Source organism: Coregonus lavaretus (genome assembly GCF_964263955.1).
Source record: "Coregonus lavaretus genome assembly, chromosome: 7".
Taxonomy (NCBI): Eukaryota; Metazoa; Chordata; class Actinopteri; order Salmoniformes; family Salmonidae; genus Coregonus; species Coregonus lavaretus.
Window position 1 is genome coordinate 971,136 of NC_139994.1, and position 7,834 is coordinate 978,969.

The 7,834-nt window shown below is 46.2% G+C and overlaps 1 protein-coding gene across 1 annotated transcript in view; it reads left to right on the forward strand.

Annotated features, from left to right (window-relative positions):
- Nucleotides 1-6,394: 6,394 nt before the first annotated feature.
- Nucleotides 6,395-7,834, forward strand: part of wipf3 (WAS/WASL interacting protein family member 3) — a 30,524-nt gene continuing 29,084 nt past the window's right edge. Inside the window, exon 1 of the mRNA XM_084166348.1 lies at nucleotides 6,395-6,833. The gene's annotated coding sequence lies outside the window, so the exon portion shown is untranslated. The remainder of the gene's footprint in view (nucleotides 6,834-7,834) is intronic.

Consider the following 7,834-nt stretch of genomic DNA (forward strand, 5'->3'; position numbering starts at 1 on the left):
AGTAAGTTGTTATGAAGTCTTACCAAGTTTGTCTATTCAGTAATACAGTGATTGACTTCATTGTGCTTCAAGTGGATCTGACACATAAATCATGGTCTCCTGCTATCTCTCTCAGAATGACCTTCTTGATCCAAACCAGTCAGGTTTCAAGACTGGTCATTCAACTGAGACTGCTCTTCTCTGTGTCACGGAGGCTCTCCGCACTGCTAAAGCTAACTCTCTCTCCTCTGCTCTCATCCTTCTAGACCGGTCTGCTGCCTTTGATACTGTGAACCATCAGATCCTCCTCTCCACCCTCTCCGAGTTGGGCATCTCCGGCGCTGCTCACTCATGGATTGCGTCCTATCTGACAGGTCGCTCCTACCAGGTGTTGTGGCGAGAATAAGTCTCCGCACCACGTGCTCTCACCACTGGTGTCCCCCAGGGCTCAGTTCTAGGCCCTCTCCTATTCTCTCTATACACCAAGTCACTTGGCTCTGTCATATCCTCACATGGCCTCTCCTATCATTGCTACGCAGACGACACACAATTCATTTTCTCCTTTCCCCCTTCTGATAACCAGGTGGCGAATCGCATCTCTGCATGTCTGGCAGACATATCAGTGTGGATGACGGATCACCACCTCAAGCTGAACCTCGGCAAGACGGAGATGCTCTTCCTCCCGGGGAAGGACTGCCCGCTCCATGATCTCGCCATCACGGTTGACAACTCCGTTGTGTCCTCCTCCCAGAGTGCGAAGAGCCTTGGCGTGACCCTGGACAACACCCTGTCGTTCTCTGCTAACATCAAGGCGGTGACCCAATCCTGTAGGTTCATGCTCTACAACATTCGCAGAGTATGACCCTACCTTACACAGGAAGCGGCACAGGTCCTAATCCAGGCACTTGTCATCTCCCGTATGGATTACTGCAACTCGCTGTTGGCTGGGCTCCCTGCCTGTGCCATTAAACCCCTACAACTCATCCAGAATGCCGCAGCCCGTCTGGTGTTCAACCTTCCCAAGTTCTCTCACGTCACCCGCTCCTCCGTACACTCCACAGGCTTCCAGTTGAAGCTCGCATCTGCTTCAAGACCATGGTGCTTGCCTACGGAGCTGTGAGGGGAACGGCACCCCCCCCCCCTAAAAAAAGGTTGGTTGTCCCACTGGCTATCGTAAGTTGAATGCACCAATTTGTAAGTACTCTGAAAAAGAGCGTCAGCTAAATGACTAAAACGCTTGTTTCCAAAGTCGTCCTCGATGGTAAAAACAAAAACACACATAATGATTAAAAGGCCAGACAAAATGACAAACAACCATAAATAAATTCATTTATATCGACATCCTAAAAAGTGGCACTATTCACTGCACTTTCCCCTAACCTTAAAAATCAACCATATTGATTTCACATTAAAACAATCGATTCAATGCACAGCATTCAATAAATACCCCTGACCAGCAGTAGGGGGCGCAAGGGGGCAGTGGAGTGGTTTCTCTTACTTAGACAAACTTGATTCAGACTGTTGTGATTCACATGGTTCAACATCAGGCTAAGTCCCAAATGGCACCCTATTCCCTATATAGTGCACTACTTTTGACCAGGGCCCTATAGGTTATAGGGTGCCATTTGAGACAGAACAAAGTTCATACTACCTTCTTACAGAGCAGAGAGTTTCCTTCATGGTGAACAGGTTATTTATTATAGCTTATTCTTGTCATTTACACAACCTACCTGGTTCCATATCTTCTGTCTGTCAACCTACCTGGTTTCATATATTCTGTCTGTCAACCTACCTGGTTTCATATATTCTGTCTGTCAACCTACCTGGTTTCATATATTCTGTCTGTCAACCTACCTGGTTTCATATATTCTGTCTGTCAACCTACCTGGTTTCATATCTTCTGTCTGTCAACCTACCTGGTTTCATATCTTCTGTCTGTCAACCTACCTGGTTTCATATCGTCTGTCTGTCAACCTACCTGGTTTCATATCTTCTGTCTGTCAACCTACCTGGTTTCATATCTTCTGTCTGTCAACCTACCTGGTTTCATATATTTCGTCTGTCAACCTACCTTGTTTCATATCTTCTGTCTGTCAACCTACCTGGTTTCACATCTTCTGTCTGTCAACCTACCTGGTTTCATATCTTCTGTCTGTCAACCTACCTGGTTTCATATCTTCTGTCTGTCAACCTACCTGGTTTCATATATTCTGTCTGTCAACCTACCTGGTTTCATATCTTTCGTCTGTCAACCTACCTGGTTTCATATCTTCTGTATGTCAACCTACCTGGTTTCATATCGTCTGTCTGTCAACCTACCTGGTTTCATATATTCTGTCTGTCAACCTACCTGGTTTCATATCTTCTGTCTGTCAACCTACCTGGTTTCATATCTTTCGTCTGTCAACCTACCTGGTTTCATATCTTTCGTCTGTCAACCTACCTGGTTTCACATCTTCTGTCTGTCAACCTACCTGGTTTCACATCTTCTGTCTGTCAACCTACCTGGTTTCACATATTTCGTCTGTCAACCTACCTGGTTTCACATATTTTGTCTGTCAACCTACCTGGTTTCACATCTTCTGTCTGTCAACCTACCTGGTTTCACATCTTCTGTCTGTCAATCAAAGCCACATCCCTGTTTCACCACATTCCTCTGTCACTGTCTCACTGATGGGCATGGAGGAGCCAGGGACTGTTCACTCTGTTACCATCTGGCAAGCGGTATCAGAGCATCGGGTCTCGGACCAACAGGCTGAGACAGCTTCTACCACCGGGCCATCAAACTGGTGAACAGCTAACCCTACCTGTCTCCCTGCACAGATCTGCACCTTAGAGACTATTTGCACGGACTCTCCACATATACAAACTTTACACACAGCACACACATACATAACCGGCCCAGGCGGCATTCCTAGCCGTGTCCTCAGAGCATGTGCAGACCAGCTGGCTGGTGTGTTTATGGACATTTTGAATCTCTCCCTATCCCAATCTGCTGTCCCCACATGCTTCAAGATGGCCACCTTTGTTCCTGTACCCAAGAAAGCAAAGGTAACTGAACTAAATGACTATCGCCCCATAGCACTCACTCCTGTCATCATGAAGTGCTTTAAGAGACTAGTCAAGGATCATATCACCTCTACCTTACCTGTCACCCTAGACCCACTTCAATTTGCTTACCGCCCCAATAGATCCACAGATGATGCAATTGCCATCACACTGCACACTGCCCTATCCCATCTGGACAAGAGGAATACCTATGTAAGAATGCAGTTCATTGACAATAGCTCAGCGTTCAACACCATAGTACCCTCCAAGCTCACCATTAAGCTCGAGGCCCTGGGTCTGAACCCCTTCCTGTGCAACTGGGTCCTGGACTTCCTGACGGGCCACCTCCAGGTGGTGAAGGTAGGAAACAACATCTCCACTTCACTGATCGTCAACACTGGGGCCCCACAAGGGTGCATGCTCAGCCCCCTCCTGTACTCCCTGTTCACCCATGACTGTGTAGCCAAGAACGCCTCCAACTCAATCATCAAGTTTGCAGACAACACAACAGTAGTAGGCTTGATTACCAACAACGATGAGACAGCCTATAGGGAGGAGGTGAGGGCTCTCGGAGTGTGGTGTCAGGAAAATAACTTCTCACTCAACGTCAACAAAACAAAGGAGATGATCGTGGACTTCAGGAAACAGCAGAGGTAGCAGGCCCCTATCCACATCGACGGGACCGCAGTGGAGATGAGGAAAGTTTTAAGTTCCTCTGCGTACATATCACTGACAAACTGAAATGGTCCACCCACACAGGCAGTGTGGTGAAGAAGGCGCAACAGCGTCTCTTCATCCTCAGGAGGCTGAAGAAATTTTTACAGATGCACAATTGAGAGCATCCTGTCGGGCTGTATCACCGCCTGGTACGGCAACTGCCCGCCCGCAACCGCAGGGCTCTCCAGAGGGTGGTGCAGTCTGCCGAACGCATTACCGGGGGCAAACTACCCGCCCTCCAAGACACATACAGCACCCGATGTCACAGGAAGGCCAAAAAGATCATCATGGACAACTACCACCCGAGCCACTGCCTGTTCACCCCGCTATCATCCAGAAGGCGAGGTCAGTACAGGTGCATCAAAGCTGGGACAGAGAGACTGAGAAACAGCTTCTATCTCAAGGCCATCAGACAGTTAAACAGCCATCACTAGCACAGAGAGGCTGCTGCCTACATACAGACTTGAAAATCACTGGCCACTTTAATAAATGGAACACCAGTCACTTTAATAATGTCACTTTAATAATGTTTACATATCTTGCATTACCCATCTCATATGTATATACTGTATTCTAAGGCAACTTTCACTAAGACACACCAGTCAATTCCAGATGTGTTGGTGCTTACCTGCCATGGAGCCGTTGGCATGACAGCAGTAGGGAGTGTCCCAAATGGCACCCTATTCCCTATATAGTGCACTACTTTAGACCAGAGAATGGCACCCTATTCCCTATATAGTGCACTACTTTAGACCAGAGAATGGCACCCTATTCCCTATATAGTGCACTACTTTAGACCAGAGAATGGCACCCTATTCCCTATATAGTGCACTACTTTAGACCAGAGAATGGCACCCTATTCCCTATATAGTGCACTACTTTAGACCAGAGAATGGCACCCTATTCCCTATATAGTGCACTACTTTAGACCAGAGAATGGCACCCTATTCCCCATTTAGTGCACTACTTTAGACCAGAGAATGGCACCCTATTCCCTATATAGTGCACTACTTTAGACCAGAGAATGGCACCCTATTCCCCATTTAGTGCACTACTTTAGACCAGAGAATGGCACCCTATTCCCCATTTAGTGCACTACTTTAGACCAGAGAATGGCACCCTATTCCCCATTTAGTGCACTACTTTAGACCAGAGAATGGCACCCTATTCCCCATTTAGTGCACTACTTTAGACCAGGACCCATAGGGCTCCCAGGGCTCTGGTAAAAAGTATATATAGGGAACATTTAGGGAATAGTGAATATAGGGAAAAGTGAATGTAGGGAATAGTGAATATAAGGAATAGGGAATATAGGGAATAGGGAATAGTGCATATAGGAATACCTATGTATGGAATTGTGAATGGCTCTGGTAAAAAGTATATATAGGGAACATTTAGGGAATAGTGAATATAGGGAATAGTGAATATAGGGAATAGGGAATATAGGGAATAGTGCATATAGGGAATAGGGTGCCATTTGGGACAGAACTATAGTCAGAGACAGTCATGTGATTGTCAAATGGGTTGGCTAAAAGCAAGCACACAGATCTGGGACCAGCCTGTGAAATGATAGCTTCTCTCTGATGTTAGTCCGACTGGGGTTTAACTGAACCGAGATCAAACGACATGTCTGTACTGCGTCATCTCTAGTCTCTATTCTGGGCAGGGGAACATTGGGAAAGCCCCATGGTCTGCGTGCTCCACTTCTCAGGGTTTGGTGTCATGTTCTCTCTCTCTCTCTCTACTGTACATCAGGATCCCTGCAAGTAGGTTTCCAATGGCTTCCACAGCCACAAAGTCAGAGTCCACAGCCACAAAGTCAGATTCCACAGCCACAAAGTCAGATTCCACAGCCACAAAGTCAGAGTCCACAGCCACAAAGTCAGAGTCCACAGCCACAAAGTCAGAGTCCACAGCCACAAAGTCAGAGTCCACAGCCACAAAGTTAAAATTGGCTACAAAAAATATAAAGTTAGGGATAGGCCAGGGGTTCCCAAACTTCTTTGGCCCGTGACCCCATTTTGATCAAAAAAATCAGACCCCAGAGAGTCAGGACAAGTGTCAAACATCCCATCCAATGGACAGCACCCTACACAGGGCAATGTCCCCAATCACTGCCCTGGGGCAATGTCCCCAATCACTGCCCTGGGGCAATGTCCCCAATCACTGCCCTGGGGCAATGTCCCCAATCACTGCCCTGGGGCAATGTCCCCAATCACTGCCCTGGGGCAATGTCCCCAATCACTGCCCTGGGGCAATGTCCCCAATCACTGCCCTGGGGCATTAAGGGGAAAGAGTGCCTCCTACTGGTCCTCCAACACCACTTCCAGCAGCATCTGGTCTCCCATCCAGGACCAACCCTGCTTAGCTTCAGAAGAAAGCCAGCAGTGGGATGCAGGGTGGTATGCTGCCAGTCATAATTTAAGTTATGACAGTCTATTACAAATCAGTCTTGACAGTACTTTTGACACTATTTCAATCTGAAGGAAGTATGGTTTGAAGTGACTGAAATGCAACAGCTAGCTAAAATCTAATCGGTTGACTTCTGATTGGTCAGAGGCTTGGGTTGTCGAGGCGAGGAGGTGTGGCCTTGGCATTCCAACCTCGACGTCAACACAGCGTGGTCGGAGATATTACGCGCAAACAACAGCAGGCTTGACAAGACGAGGAGTAACTTCACACAACTTCAGAACAAACGTTTTTTTTGTGTTCACTACTAGCCTACTTTTAATGAGACATTTGGCTGTGTGTCTCTGTCGCTACACTCACCATCACCAGTTGAAAGTTGGTGGAAAACTTCAGAGGAACCGTTTTTTTTTTTCTGGAATAGCCAACGACCAACGCCGGACTACAAACCGCTATCACGACATTGTTGCTGTGTCCGGATTGTGATCTCCGGCTGAATAGCGGACTATAGCGGTGCGCTCGTTGTAGGGCTTGAATCCGACGTCTGGAACTGTAGCCAGTGACTGTAGACTAGTCCATCTCCCCAATAATAGACTCTATCTGCCCGGTCAGTGGCCCCGCGCTATGCGGTCAGAGTGCTGACGGACCAAACGGAATCCTGCCCGTAATACATAGGCTTAGAGGTAAGTAGGCCTTTTGATATAACGGAATGAAAAATGTTGATATTGAAAGAAAAACTTTTTGTCATAGCCCTATCTATTTTTTTCCCCCCCTGGGTATGCCATTTGTTGTCGGTTGCATAAAATGGGAAACATCAATGTATTATCCTCCTGCAAAATATGGTTGCTTGTTTACAGCAATAAACAAAATAGTTTGGGTATCTTGAGCAACGACCTTTGGCTATTAGGCTATATTTATGCTTACCGACGAGGTCTGTTGTTTTTCACAGCAACATGACACCTTGCCTTCCCAGTTGCGGGAAAGTTTCTCTGTACACGGGATATGAAATATTCACTTGATCTATGGTTAGGCAAATGTGTGTTCATATATATTTTTACCTCTCTTGATACTGGAGTATAAGCAAAAAGCTTTAATCAAAACACATTTGTGAATGGAGGTCGAAACGCAAGCCAAATACGGGCTAATTAGGGATAATAAGGCAATTATGCAGTGTTGCAATACGCATGGTGTGGTTTCGCTCTCCAATTGGGATATTTGGGATTACCCGTTTCAATTCCTGTTTGGGTTGGAGATGTTTTACATGCCACACACGACAGAAGTGGGGGTGGCTGGTTGAGTTGGGCAGCAGTTGCTTGTGTCAGCTGCTCAGAATAGATCAGTACCCAATATCCACAAAACGTCTGAGTAAATCAAATTAAATCAAATCAAATGTTATTTGCCAAATGCGAATACAACAGGTGTAGACATTACCGTGAAATGCTTACTTACAGCCCTTAACCAACAATGCATTATTTTTTTTATAAAAAAGTAAAATAAAACAACAACAACAACAAAAAAGTGTTGAGAAAAAAAGAGCAGAAGTAAAATAAAATAACAGTAGGGAGGCTATATATACAGGGGGGTACTGGTGCAGAGTCAAGCAGGGGCACCGGCTAGTTGAGGTAGTTGAGGTAATATGTACATGTGGGTAGAGTTAAAGTGACTATGCATAAATAATTAACAG